The sequence below is a fragment of the Anguilla rostrata genome, chromosome 4 (genome assembly GCF_018555375.3).
Source record: "Anguilla rostrata isolate EN2019 chromosome 4, ASM1855537v3, whole genome shotgun sequence".
Lineage (NCBI taxonomy): Eukaryota > Metazoa > Chordata > Actinopteri > Anguilliformes > Anguillidae > Anguilla > Anguilla rostrata.
In genome coordinates, this window is record NC_057936.1 from 65,891,555 (window position 1) to 65,904,684 (window position 13,130).

General features: G+C 47.1%; 1 long non-coding RNA gene and 3 pseudogenes across 1 annotated transcript in view; 1 reads left to right on the forward strand and 3 right to left on the reverse strand.

Moving 5' to 3' along the window:
- LOC135254260 (uncharacterized) overlaps nucleotides 1–11,042 on the forward strand; it is a 43,400-nt gene extending 32,358 nt beyond the window's left edge. The window contains exon 2 of the long non-coding RNA XR_010329791.1: nucleotides 10,962–11,042. This is a non-coding gene — a long non-coding RNA (uncharacterized LOC135254260). The remainder of the gene's footprint in view (nucleotides 1–10,961) is intronic.
- On the reverse strand, nucleotides 127–12,218 carry LOC135254215 (tripartite motif-containing protein 16-like; annotated as a pseudogene).
- Nucleotides 2,415–5,842, reverse strand: LOC135253986 (E3 ubiquitin/ISG15 ligase TRIM25-like; annotated as a pseudogene).
- LOC135254017 (tripartite motif-containing protein 16-like) lies at nucleotides 6,612–8,651 on the reverse strand (annotated as a pseudogene).
- Nucleotides 12,219–13,130: the final 912 nt, after the last annotated feature.

Consider the following 13,130-nt stretch of genomic DNA (forward strand, 5'->3'; position numbering starts at 1 on the left):
TACCCACATTAATTTTTTTTATGGCGGTTGGCAAACGATGTTATGGTGCATTACCGCCACCAACTGGAATGGAGTGTGGATCGGGAAATGCGTGGAACGCGGACCCTCAGCAGTAGTTTTTGTAGGGTTTGTAAAGGAGTTTTTATTGAAGGTCGAAAAGTCTTACAGAACAACGCCCAACAAAACATACATGATACATTTATAACTTATTTGAATCACAGCACTTATACTCTGTACTGAAATCAGCTTCTTAAAGACATGACAATAACCCATCCTATTTTAAGGCCAGCCAGCGTCACATTGGTATGAAGGACACCTGAACATAAACTACAGAAGGACTTTCTACAAACAGTGTGATCATTACAAAGCATTCATAAAATTCCCATGTGGAAGAAGCAGAAATGAAAGCAGAGGATCCTATTTTCTAAACCCACTATATTTACCGTCTTATTCCATCTTTACCTCTCTTCAGTTTTTATTTTTCTTATTTTATATGATGTTCAAATAAAAAATTCTCTAAAAAAACACTTTTAAAAAATGTTGCGCCTGCTGTTAAATTAATGTTCCCAATGTTTGAGCCCCTCAACAGACCCTGAAATTTAATATTTTATTTACATCTCAGTATTTCACTGCAGTGTTTTTCTCTCACTGATTACATCTGATCTTCCCTCTGCCTCATCCCAGATCACACAGTTTTACAGAGGATCTAACTCCGAAAACCCAAAACGCAGGATAGAGGGGCTGAGTGAATGTGGTCTGGACTCTGTGCAGGAGGGTCATTGTATCAGAGACGCTGTAGAAGGACAGAGTTCCTGCCCTGTGATCCAGGTACACTCCTATTCTGGAGGAGGGGGGAACAGGGATTTCAGTGCCTCATTATTGTGCAGGAAAGAGTAACGGGAGGGGGAGCCGCACAAACTCCAGGACTTGTTATTACCCAGAACACAGTCCTTAATCTGCCCTGTCCTGCTGATCTCTTTATATGACACTGCTATAGAAACCCCATAATCCCCACTCCACTCAGCCTCCCAGTAACAGCGGCGAGACAGACCCTCTCTGCACAGCACTTGGGCCCAGAACTCAAATCTCTCTGGATGATCAGAATATGACTGGATCGTTCTCACACGGGTCACCTTTCTGTTCCCCTCAGACAGACGGAGGTATTTATGCGCTGTGTTGGGGTCCAGAGTGAGCCGACAGGAATCTGATGGAAGAGAAGGTTAAGATTTAATATGAGGACAGGTCTATCTAAAGTCTACCTATGATACAGTATATTATTGTTTCTCATAGAGAGAGGCTGGTGTGTGTGTGTGTGTGTTTAAATAAATAATGAAATAAGCTCAGGCAGTGGTTATAGGCTCTCAGTAATTAACACTGGCCTGCCTGCTAAGTTACTGCTTAACCCTGTTTTCAGTTGTCACAGTTCCAGTACCTTTAATGACCAAATCTGCAGTGGTGGTTTGCAGTTTCCCATAAACCCACCGTCCATCAGGACACTAAGGTCAGTCTGACGGCCCTGTTTTTTTATCCTGGCCACGGCAGTAGAGCTTTGGCAGGAAATTCATGGCAGAAAATTGTAAATATGTGCACTTTACGGGGTGCGTTACTTGGGGTGTAGCTCGTAGAGGACGATACATGAGCTCATGGGGCTCAGTGACATTGGCGGTTTGAATCCAGCTGCAATCTAAAGTCCTAAAAAAAATATATATGTGCATATTGCCATCCAGGCAGTCACAAATTTGATTTTGAATTTTCTGTTTGATGGCTCTGGAAAATCCCAGGACATATTTTCCTCAAATAAAATTTGGATTTAGCTTCTCCCCCCCCCACCCCCCACTTGCAAGATGTAGAATGGCAAGCAGACTAGTGTGTGTGTGTGTGTGTGTGTGTCTCAGATGAGAGATTCAGAGCGAGCACTCACACTGTAAGAAATCCTCTCTGGTCCTGGGCTCTACAGCATGGACTTCTTTCACTGCAGGAACAGAGTGAGAGAAAAGGACAAAAAAATAAATATATATATATGCAGGGGGAGATTTAAGGATGATGTCGACACATGGATTTAGAATATTATACTCCATATATTTGCTCCAATGTATCATTGGTTAAGGGTTAAAATTTTTAACAACCTGATTCAGAAATTTTGACCAGTTCCACCTTGCAGAAGTCCTCCAGTTGCTCTTTTAGTTCAGAAACAGATTTTCTCACAGCCTCAAAAGAGATGTGTGGACTGACAGTGATGCTGGGCAAGTCTTCAGGTCCAGGAGGGACACAGAGAGACTGACAGCTCTGTAGACAGACGGACAGACAGACAGAGAACAGTCTCAACTCAGATTCTTGTGTAGATGTCAGTAACAGATCTTTCTAAATGAGGAACACCCCTCACCATGTATGTACAATGTACATAGTGCAGACTGTCAGAGAGCCAGTGATGTTACCTGGAGGAAATGGATGTGATCCTCTGTGTGTGAAAGCTGCTCCAGCTCAGCGTCTCTCCTCCTCAGCTCAGCAATCTCCTGCTCCAGTCGCTCCAGGAGTCCTTCAGTCCGACTCACTGCAGCCTTCTCCTGATCTCTGATCAGCTCTTTCACCTCAGAGCGCCTTCTCTCAATGGAGCGGATCAGCTCAGTAAAGATCCTCTCACTGTCCTCCATTGCTGCCTGCGCAGAGCGCTGTTAGGAGACACAGAGAGAGGAGGGCTGTACATTTTAACTAGGCCTTTCACTCAGCTCTTACTGGGACCCCAAACAGCCTGTTCCCCACAGTGTGACTCAGTGGGATTGAGTCCCACAGGGCTGGAAAGTGGCCCAACACTGAGCTCCTCACTGGCTGACTGGAGGAGAGCCCTGACTGATCCCTGAAATCGCTGTTCCAGTAGCCAGCTGATGTCTTCTCCTCTGGTCAGTACCCACCTTGATTGACTGCACAGTCTGTCTCAGGTCCTGCAGCTCCTTCTCTCTCTCTTGAATTCTCTGCTGGAATTTACTCTGTATCGCCCCCAACTGCTTCTGTTGATCAAGTATTTTTTTCAATTATATTATAGTACAATGCATTCACATTTGTTAAATAATATCACTATGTTTAACACTAAATATAATAAATAAGCGTCATCTTATTTGAAATTCTGCAGATCAGTTTGTAAAAGTGAACTGGTCTTTTATGTAAAGCTTCTACACTGTGTGAGTGAACTAGCTGCTCCAGCCATGTTGATTCCCATTCAGGGAGTGAATAGGGGGGTGAGGGGTGTGAACAGAGCTGTCACAGAGAGCTGACTTGGGTTCACTTCCTGCTCTTATTGCTTTATCACGTGGACTTCAGACCTGAAATCACTGCCTTTTAAAATTATTTTTTCAAATGTATTCAACTTTACTTTATATATATATATATATATATATATATTCAATAACATAACAGGTCTTAATTTTACATACCGTAGTTATAATCTAAAATGATTTCTGCCTTTACTGTAACAAAGCATGAGTGTCATGTTTATGAGCTCCAGTGCTTACCTGTTTCTCAGTCTTTTCTGCTGCAGCTGAGACTGTATCATGGCCTCTGTGTTCATCCATCGTACACAGATAACAGATACACTGCTGATCAGTACGACAGTAAACCTCCAGCAGTTTGTCATGATGAGAGCAGATCTTCTCCTGCAGGTTTCCAGTGGCTTCCACCAGTTTGTGCTTCTTAAAGGCAGGAGATTCATAGTGAGGTTGGAGGTGAGTTTCACAGTAAGAGGCCAGACAAGCAAGACAGGACTTGACGGCTTTCAGCTTTCTCCCAGTGCAGAAATCACACGCCACGTCTCCAGGTCCAGCGTAACAGTGAGCAGGAGGAGCAGCTTGGAGTCCTGTCTTCTTCAGTTTCTCCACCACTTCAGCCAGCATAGTGCTTTTTCTTAAAACAGGCCTTGGGGCGAAAGTCTCTCTGCACTGGGGACAGCTGTAGACACCAGTATGATCATCCTGATCCCAGCAGTCCTTAATACAGCCCAAACAGAAACTGTGTCCACAGGAAATAGTCACCGGATCCTTCAGTAGATCCAGACAGATTGCACAGCTCAACTGGTCCTGATCCAGTAAACCTCCACCTTCAGCCATTTTACTGCTCACACTGACAGAGACTGAGTTAAGTTTTCGTTTCCCTGAAACTGCGTGACAGATAGAGTGGGAATGACTTCCTGGTTCAGCCCACAGCAGCAGGAGGTGTGGTGTTGGAGTCAGGCCAGGCTGAGCAGATCAGGGAGTGTAGAGAGAGAGCAGACTTTCAGCAGCTCGTAAAACACTCAGTCTCTCTCACTGCACGGCTGCTCACAGCTCTCAGTCTGGACTGATTCAGGCGTTCGTTCTCAGTCAGACTCTCTGTTGATGCGCTCTTTAGCGTGCTGTTCGAAAATACGGAGACGGAGAGAGAGATTAGTTAGACCAGCCTAACAATGGCACAAGACTCTACATGGGAGCAGCCACTGCAGCCGCGGGATGTGCCTGGACCCAGTGCAGCCGCGGGACGGTCCTGGGCCCAGTGCAGCAGGGGGACGCTCCTGGGCCCAGTGCAGCCGCGGGACGCTCCTGGGCCCAGTGCAGCCGCGGGACGGTCCTGGGCCCAGTGCGGCGAATATCGCTGACTGTCCTCCGGGAGTGCTACTGTGAACAGGGCAGGCTAAGAGGACGCCACGGTCTGAACACACATCTCTTCAGACTCTCCCTTGGCCAACTCTGACACTACTTCTTCGCAGGTTTGCCCCCCAATCCAGAATCGCTCAAGTATCGTTTGTATCTGGATTCTTCTAGCACTTTCATGTTGCACTTGCATCTTCATCTAGCAATTGTGTGTTGAACTTATATGTTCGTCTTGATGTGGCTCTTTAACATGTCTCTTGTAATCATGCCTCACCTCTAGTTTATGACTTGCCATAACTTTACTGACTTGGCCTATATTTACTGTGCAAACTAGACTTGATGTTTGCGACTATGGATAACTGACTTCATGAGAATTGCACCTTATCAGACCTGTGTTCTCAATTTGTTCTATCAACTCCCCGGTATTCACTTATTGCACGTTGCTTTGGATAAAAGTGTCTGCCAAATAAAATGCAATGTAATGCAGGGATATGACATCAATAACAACAGCATGAATTAAATTGAATTTATTTGTTTTTTAAGGAAGAAAACCTCTCAAAAGTTTCTAAAACATTTACACCATTCTACAATTTAAAATGAAACCATTTGATGACGGTTACCAATACAGAGCTGAGCTCTGTGGAAAGGCTCGCTGTGTCCTGTCCAGTTCCTCCCCTCCCGAGCAGAACCATTAAAACTGGAGCCAATGGGGCCCCGGCGTGCTCAGCGGCTGCAGCTGCTTTGGTCCCTCTGGTGGTGAAACTGTGTCACTGCAAGAGCCGCACGCCGTTGTTCTTCAGGCCGCTTCATGCTTTCCGCGTCCGCGTGTCCGCGAGGGTCCGCTTAGGTCCGCGTGACGTGAATGTCGTCATCCGCCCACGTCCGCGAGCGTCCGCGCGCAGCCCAAAATCTGTGACCACGCGAATAACAAAATGGATGCTTGTTCGGGAAATGCGTGGAACGCGGACCCTCAGCTGTAGTATGAGTGGAAACGCGCGCTCGTCCGCGCGACCGGTACAAGCCCGCAGCTGTCCGCGGACGCAGAATGCGGAAAGTATGAAGCAGCCTTTAGGGATACCGAGCAGGACAAGAAGACGAAGTAGCAATAGGACAGGCGGGCGTGGGAGCGCTTATGACCCTCCTGAGCAGCAGGAAGAGTGTAAACGGTCCTGTGCGGTCTCCGGTGTGAGACTGAAGATGGCGGCCGTGTTCTGGTGCGGCACGAACACATTAGCACGTCTCGGTCTTACCTACGCACTCGGCTGAGGGGAGCGTGGGAGGCATCCTTATGAGAGGGGCGGAGGGAGGCATTCTGTATGAGAGGGTGCGGAGGTGAGCACTTCCTGTAGAGGCGTGGAGGTGAGGTCTTTCCCGTATGAGAGGTTGGTGGTGAGCACTTCTGTATGAGGGGTGCCGAGTAGGTGGTACTTCCTGTATGAGAGGGTGCGGAGTGAGGCACTTCCTGTATGAGGGGGTGCGGAGGTGAGGCACTTCCTGTATGAGGGGGTGTGGTGGTGAGGCACTTCCTGTATGAGGGGGTGCGGAGGTAAGGTACTTCCTGTATGAGAGGGTGCGGAGGTGAGGTACTTCCTGTATGAGGGGGTGCGGAGGTGAGGTACTTCCTGTATGAGAGGGTGCAGAGGTGAGGCACTTCCGGCATGAGAGAGTGCGGAGATGAGGTACTTCCTGTATGAGGGGAAGAATATGACGGGAGACTCACAGAGGCCAAAGCCCTGCTTTTCATTCCGCCCTCCCCCACCCCCCCCCCAAGCCCTGTGCCTGTTTTAAGCTTCTCTTCCTTCCTCTAGTCCCCTCCACAAAATAAACATTTCTCTTCACACCTCTGCCACCGAGCTGTCCCACAAATTTAAGTAAGAGGGGAGAAAATAAAACATACGTTTCTTACCTCGCTAAAAAGCCAGGGTAGAGAGACTCTGAGAACGAATGATAAATTTCTCTCTCTCCCCTCAGAGAATGTGGTCTGGACTGTGCAGGGTTTGTAAAGGAGTTTTTATTGAAGGTCGAAAAGTCTTACAGAACAACGCCCAACAAAACATACATGATACATTTATAACTTATTTGAATCATAGCACTTCTACTCTGTACTGAAATCAGCTTCTTAAAGACATGACAATAACCCATCCTATTTTAAGGCCAGCCAGCGTCACATTGGTATGAAGGACACCTGAACATAAACTACAGAATGACTTTCTACAAACAGTGTGATCATTACAAAGCATTTATAAATTTCCCGTGTGGAAGAAGCAGAAATGAAAGCAGAGGATCCTATTTTCTAAACCCACATATTTACCGTCTTATTCCAGCTTTACCTCTCTTCAGTTTTTGATCCCAGATTTTCAGGTTTTTTTCTTTGGATGGGCAGTAGTGTTTGTGGACCTGTTCACTTAGTGTCACATCCTCCTGCAATCCAGTGGAATATCTGGGACTGTCGATTATGTCAGGACGAGTTTGGAGGAATGACGTTGAAGTCTCTTCCAGTTATGTTTTTATTTTTCTTATTTTACATGATGTTCAAATAAAAAATTCTCTAAAAAAACACTTTTAAAAAATGTTGCGTCTGCTGTTAAATTAATGTTCCCAATGTTTGAGCCCCTCAACAGACCCTGAAATTTAATATTTTATTTACATCTCAGTATTTCACTGCAGTGTTTTTCTCTCACTCTGATTACATCTGATCTTCCCTCTGCCTCATCCCAGATCACACAGTTTTACAGAGGATCTAACCCCCCGAACCCAAAACCCAGGGTAGAGGGGCTGAGTGAATGTGGTCTGGACTCTGTGCAGGAGGGTCATTGTGTCAGAGACGCTGTAGAAGGACAGAGTTCCTGCCCTGTGATCCAGGTACACTCCTATTCTGGAGGAGGGGGGACAGGGATTTCAGTGCTCTCAGCATTGTGCATGAAAAAATAACCGCCAGAAGAGCGGAGCAAACTCCAGGACTTGTTATTAAATCCCAGAGCAGAGTTATTAATCCGCCCTTTCCTGCTGATCTCTTTATATGACACTGCTATATCAACCTCATTAACCCCACTGCACTCAGCCTCCCAGTAACAGCGTCCAGACAGACCCTCTCTGCACAGCACTTGGGCCCAGTGCTCAAATCTCTCTGGATGATCAGGATATGACTGGCTCTCTTCCACACAGGTCACCTCTCTGTTCCCCTCAGACAGACCGAGGTATTGATTTGCTGTGTTGGGGTCCAGAGTGAGCTGACAGGCATCTGATGGAGGAGAAGGTTAAGATTTAATGAAGACAGGTCTATCTAAAGTCTACCTATGATACAGTATATTGTTGTTTCTCATAGAGAGAGGCTGGTGTGTGTGTGTGTGTGTGCGTTTAAATAAATAATGAAATAAGCTCAGGCAGTGGTTATTGGCTCTCAGTAATTAACACTGGCCTGCCTGCTAAGTTACTGCTTAATCCTGTTTTCAGTTGTCACAGTTCCAGTACCTTTAATGACCAAATCTGCAGTGGTGGTTTGCAGTTTCCCATAAACCCACCGTCCGTCAGGACACTAAGGTCAGTCTGACGGCCCTGTTTTTTTATCCTGGCCACGGCAGTAGAGCTTTGGCAGGAAATTCATTGCAGAAAATTGTAAATATGTGCACTTTACGGGGTGCGTTACTTGGGGTGTAGCTCGTAGAGGACGATACATGAGCTCATGGGGCTCAGTGACATTGGCGGTTTGAATCCAGCTGCAATCTAAAGTCCTAAAAAAAGTCCTAAAAATATATATATATGTGTATATTGCCATCCAGGCAGTCACAAATTTGATTTTGAATTTTCTGTTTGATGGCTCTGGAAAATCCCAGGACATATTTTCCTCAAATAAAATTTGGATTTAGCTTCTCCCCCCCCCACCCCCCACTTGCAAGATGTAGAATGGCAAGCAGACTAGTGTGTGTGTGTGTGTGTGTGTGTGTGTGTTTCAGCTGAGAGCGAGCACTCACACTGTAAGAAATCCTCTCTGGTCCGGGGCTGTACAGTATGGACTTCTTTACTGCAGAGACAGAGTGAGAGAAAAGGACAAAAAATAAATATATATATATTATCAGGGAAGATTTAAGGATGATGTCAACATGGATTTGATATTAACATATATATTATACTCCATATATTTGCTCCAATGTATCATTGGTTAAGGGTTAAAATTTTAACAACCTGATTCAGAAATTTTGACCAGTTCCACCTTGCAGAAATCCTCCAGTTGCTCTTTTAGTTCAGAGACAGATTTTCTCACAGCCTCAAAAGAGATGTGTGGACTGACAGTGATGCTGGGCAAGTCTTCAGGTCCAGGAGGGACACAGAGAGACTGACAGCTCTGTAGACAGACGGACAGACAGACAGACAAACAGAGAACAGTCTCAACTCAGATCTGTTACTGACATCTACACAAGAATCTTTCTAAATGAGGAACACCCCACACCATGTATGTACAATGTACATAGTGCTGACAGTTAGAGAGCCAGTGATGTTACCTGGAGGAACTGGATGTGATCCTCTGTGTGTGAAAGCTGCTCCAGCTCAGCATCTCTCCTCCTCAGCTCAGCAATCTCCTGCTCCAGTCGCTCCAGGAGTCCTTCAGTCCGACTCACTGCAGCCTTCTCCTGATCTCTGATCAGCTCTTTCACCTCAGAGCGTCTTCTCTCAATGGAGCAGATCAGCTCAGTAAAGATCCTCTCGCTGTCCTCCACTGCTGCCTGTGCAGAGCGCTGTTAGGAGACACAGAGAGAGGGGGGCTGTACATTTTAACTAGGCCTTTCACTCAGCTCTTACTGGGACCCCAGACAGCCTGTTCCCCACAGTGTGGCTTAGTGGGATTGAGCCCCACAGGGCTGGAAAGTGACCCAACACTGGACTCCTCATTGGCTGACTGGAGGAGAGCCCTGACTGAGCCCTGAAATGGCTCTTCCAGCAGCCAGCTGTTGCTTCTCCTCTGGTCAGTACCCACCTTGAGTGACTGCACAGCCTGTCTCAGATCCTGCAGCTCCTTCTCTCTCTTCTGGATTCTCTGCTGGAATTTAATCTGTGTCACCCCCAGCTGCTTCTGTTGATCAAGTATTTTTTCAATTATATTATAGTACAATGCATTCACATTTGTTAAATAATATCACTATGTTTAACACTAAATATAATAAATAAGCACCATCTTATTTGAAATTCTGCAGATCGGTATGTCAAAGTGAACTGGTCTTTTATGTAAAGCTTCTACACTGTGTGAGTGAACTAGCTGCTCCAGCCATGTTGATTCCCATTCAGGCAGTGAATAGGGGGGTGAGGGGTGTGAACAGAGCTGTCACAGAGAGCTGACTTGGGGTCACTTCCTGCTCTTACTGCTTCATCACTGTAGACTTCAGACCTGGAAATCACTGCCTTTTAAAATTATTTTTTCAAATGTATTCAACTTTACTTAATATATATATATATATATGTATGTATAAATTCAATAACATGACAGGTCTTAATTTTACATACCGTAGTTATAAGCTAAAATGAATTCTGCCTTTATTGTAACAAAGCATGAGTGTCATGTTTACAAGCTCCATTGCTTACCTGTTTCTCAGTCTTTTCTGCTGCAGCTGAGACTGTATCATGGCCTCTGTGTTCATCCATCGTACACAGATAACAGATACACTGCTGATCAGTACGACAGTAAACCTCCAGCAGTTTGTCATGATGAGAGCAGATCTTCTCCTGCAGGTTTCCAGTGGCTTTGACCAGTTTGTGCTTCTTTAACGCAGGAAATTCATAGTGAGGCTGGAGGTGAGTTTCGCAGTAAGAGGCCAGACACACCAGACAGGACTTCACAGCTTTCAGCTTTCTCCCAGTGCAGAAATCACACACCACGTCTCCAGGTCCAGCGTAACAGTGAGCAGGAGGAGCAGCTTGGAGTCCTGTCTTCTTTAGTTTCTCCACCACTTCAGCCAGCATGTTGTTTTTGTTCAGAACAGGCCTTGGAATGAAGGTCTGTCTGCACTGGGGACAGCTGTAGACACCAGTATGATCATCCTGATCCCAGCAGCCCTTAATACAGCCCATGCAAAAACTGTGTCCACAGGGAATAGTCACCGGATCCTTCAGTAGATCCAGACAGATCGCACAGCTGAACTGGTCCTGATCCAGTAAACCTCCACCTTCAGCCATTTTACTGCTAACACTGACAGAGACAGAGTTAAGCTTTGTTTCTCTGAAACTGCGCAACAGAGAGAGGGGGAGTGACTTCCTGGTTCTGCTCACAGCTGCAGGGGGTGTGGTGCTGGACTGAGGCCAGGCTGAACAGATCAGGGAGTGGAGAGAGAGAGAGAGAGAGAGGAGTTCCAACAGCTCATAAAACACACATCACTGAGAGCTTTGATGTGAATGTGATTTCCTGGTTAGTCTATGGGCTTCTTCTATTGGGTTTAATTCACACAGGACACATTCCACTGGCTGATGAGATTGCAGAGGGTTTTGCGGTTTCTTTTTCCCTGTTTGTGCATGGGCGTCAAAACCCCCAGTCCTGGAGGCAGCCTCTGTGTCCTCTGGCTTTTTGCGATTTACTTTCAATCAGCATCCAGTTTAGACCTTATTCAAGGGGCTGCGCACTCTCTAGCCAATCGAGGACTCACAACTAACCCTTAAATTAAGACGCTGTGCGCTTCCTGGACACTGTTGGAAAGGATTAGCATTATAATGAAGAATCATCAAAATCTCGCTGTAGTAGTGGGATAAGCAGCGGTGGCTTTTGCCTGCAGTAACGTAAATGGTGACGGAGCAATCAGCCCGGCAAGCTGTTTTTAAGTGCAGAACTGATCTCAGGCGACGGCCTTGTGACCCGTTTGCCGTCGCTAATGCCAGAAGGGCAGCAGACGCGTCGTTTTCACAGGGCCAATGCTCACTCTGGGCTCTTTCCGCTCTCTCGCCGTGGCCGTCCTTTTTCAAAGACCTTCTCCTCAAACCCACGTCATTCAGACGCAAATGACAGCAATCGGGGAACTCCGCCGTAAATTGTAAAAAAGCGACGTCAGAACCCAACGCACGCTGTACGGAATACTGGGCCGCGCGGTTCAGAGAGAAATCGCAGGGAGTGGAACAGATTTATTTTCACTGCAGATTCAAACAAAATCCCTGGGATGAGCCTTCGGGCCTTTTTATGGCGCCCCACTCAATCCCCCCCTGAGAGGTGAGGAGCAGCGAGTCTGAGAGGTGAGGAGCAGCGAGTCTGAGAGGTGAGGAGTGAGTCTGAGAGGTGAGGAGCAGCGAGTCTGAGCGGTGAAGAGCGAGTCTGAGAGGTGAGGAGCGAGTCCGAGAGGTGAGGAGCGAGTCTGAGAGGTGAGGAGCAGTGAGTCTGAGAGGTGAGGAGCGAGTCTGAGAGGTGAGGAGTGAGTCTGAGAGGTGAGGAGCAGTGAGTCTGAGAGGTGAGGAGCGAGTCCGAGAGGTGAGGAGTGAGTCTGAGAGGTGAGGAGCAGTGAGTCTGAGAGGTGAGGAGCAGCGAGTCTGAGAGGTGAGGAGCGAGTCTGAGAGGTGAGGAGCGAGTCCGTGAGGTGAGGGTCATTTCCGCCGTCGGACCGCGGTCTTGATGATCCTGCGGCCTGGGATGGGCTTCTGTCCCGGGGCGTCTGCGCTGGGGGGCCTGCGGCGTGAGGAGAGGTCCGTGTTTATTTACAGCGGGGCAGGTGAGCACCGTTACGTTCTGCTGCGTCGTCGGTCGCCGCGGACGACGGGAATCCGCCAAATGACATAATTTAAGGGAGTGATTTCTACTGCCCTTCGTCTGACCGGGATGCCATGTCCTGTCTTTTTTCTTAAACATAACATAACATAACATAACATAATGACCAGAACAGGCCATTCAGCCCAACGATGCTCGCCATTTTCCTGACTAAATTAGCGCTCTGATTACCTACAGACTAGATAGTATCTAACACAGTATCCAGCCTAGTCTTGAAAATCCCCAGAGTTTCTGCCTCTACGTCATGACCTGGCAGGCTATTCCACACATTGACTACTCTTTCTGGTTCTTCTCTAATGGGGAACTGCATCAGCATTTCTACACAAGTATGGACTGAATGAAGGGTTGATGATTGGTTGATTGGTAACGCTGAAGGAGAATCGCATGGCATTACCCCCCCCCCCCCCCAACCCCCGCCTTGCTTACCCAAGCTACCCTGGCAGAAAAACACTGATGTATCGAGGACGTGCTGGAAGGACCCAAACGATGGTGGAAACCACATCTCATTACATCACAGGTATTTAGCAGACGCTCTTATCCAGAGCGACTTACCCGAGTTTGTACATTTATACAGCTGGATATATACTAAAGCAATGCAGGTTAAGGTACCTTGCTCAAGGGTACAGCGGCAGTGTCCTACCGGGGAAATCGAACCGGCGACCTCTAGGTTACAAGGCCAGCTCTTTACCCATCATGCCTCACTGCCGCCCTGCCAAGCAAAGCATTGTGAGGCACTTGGGGGTTTTGGCTGGATACAGGTAGTGTGAGCGTTCGTAGTGGGA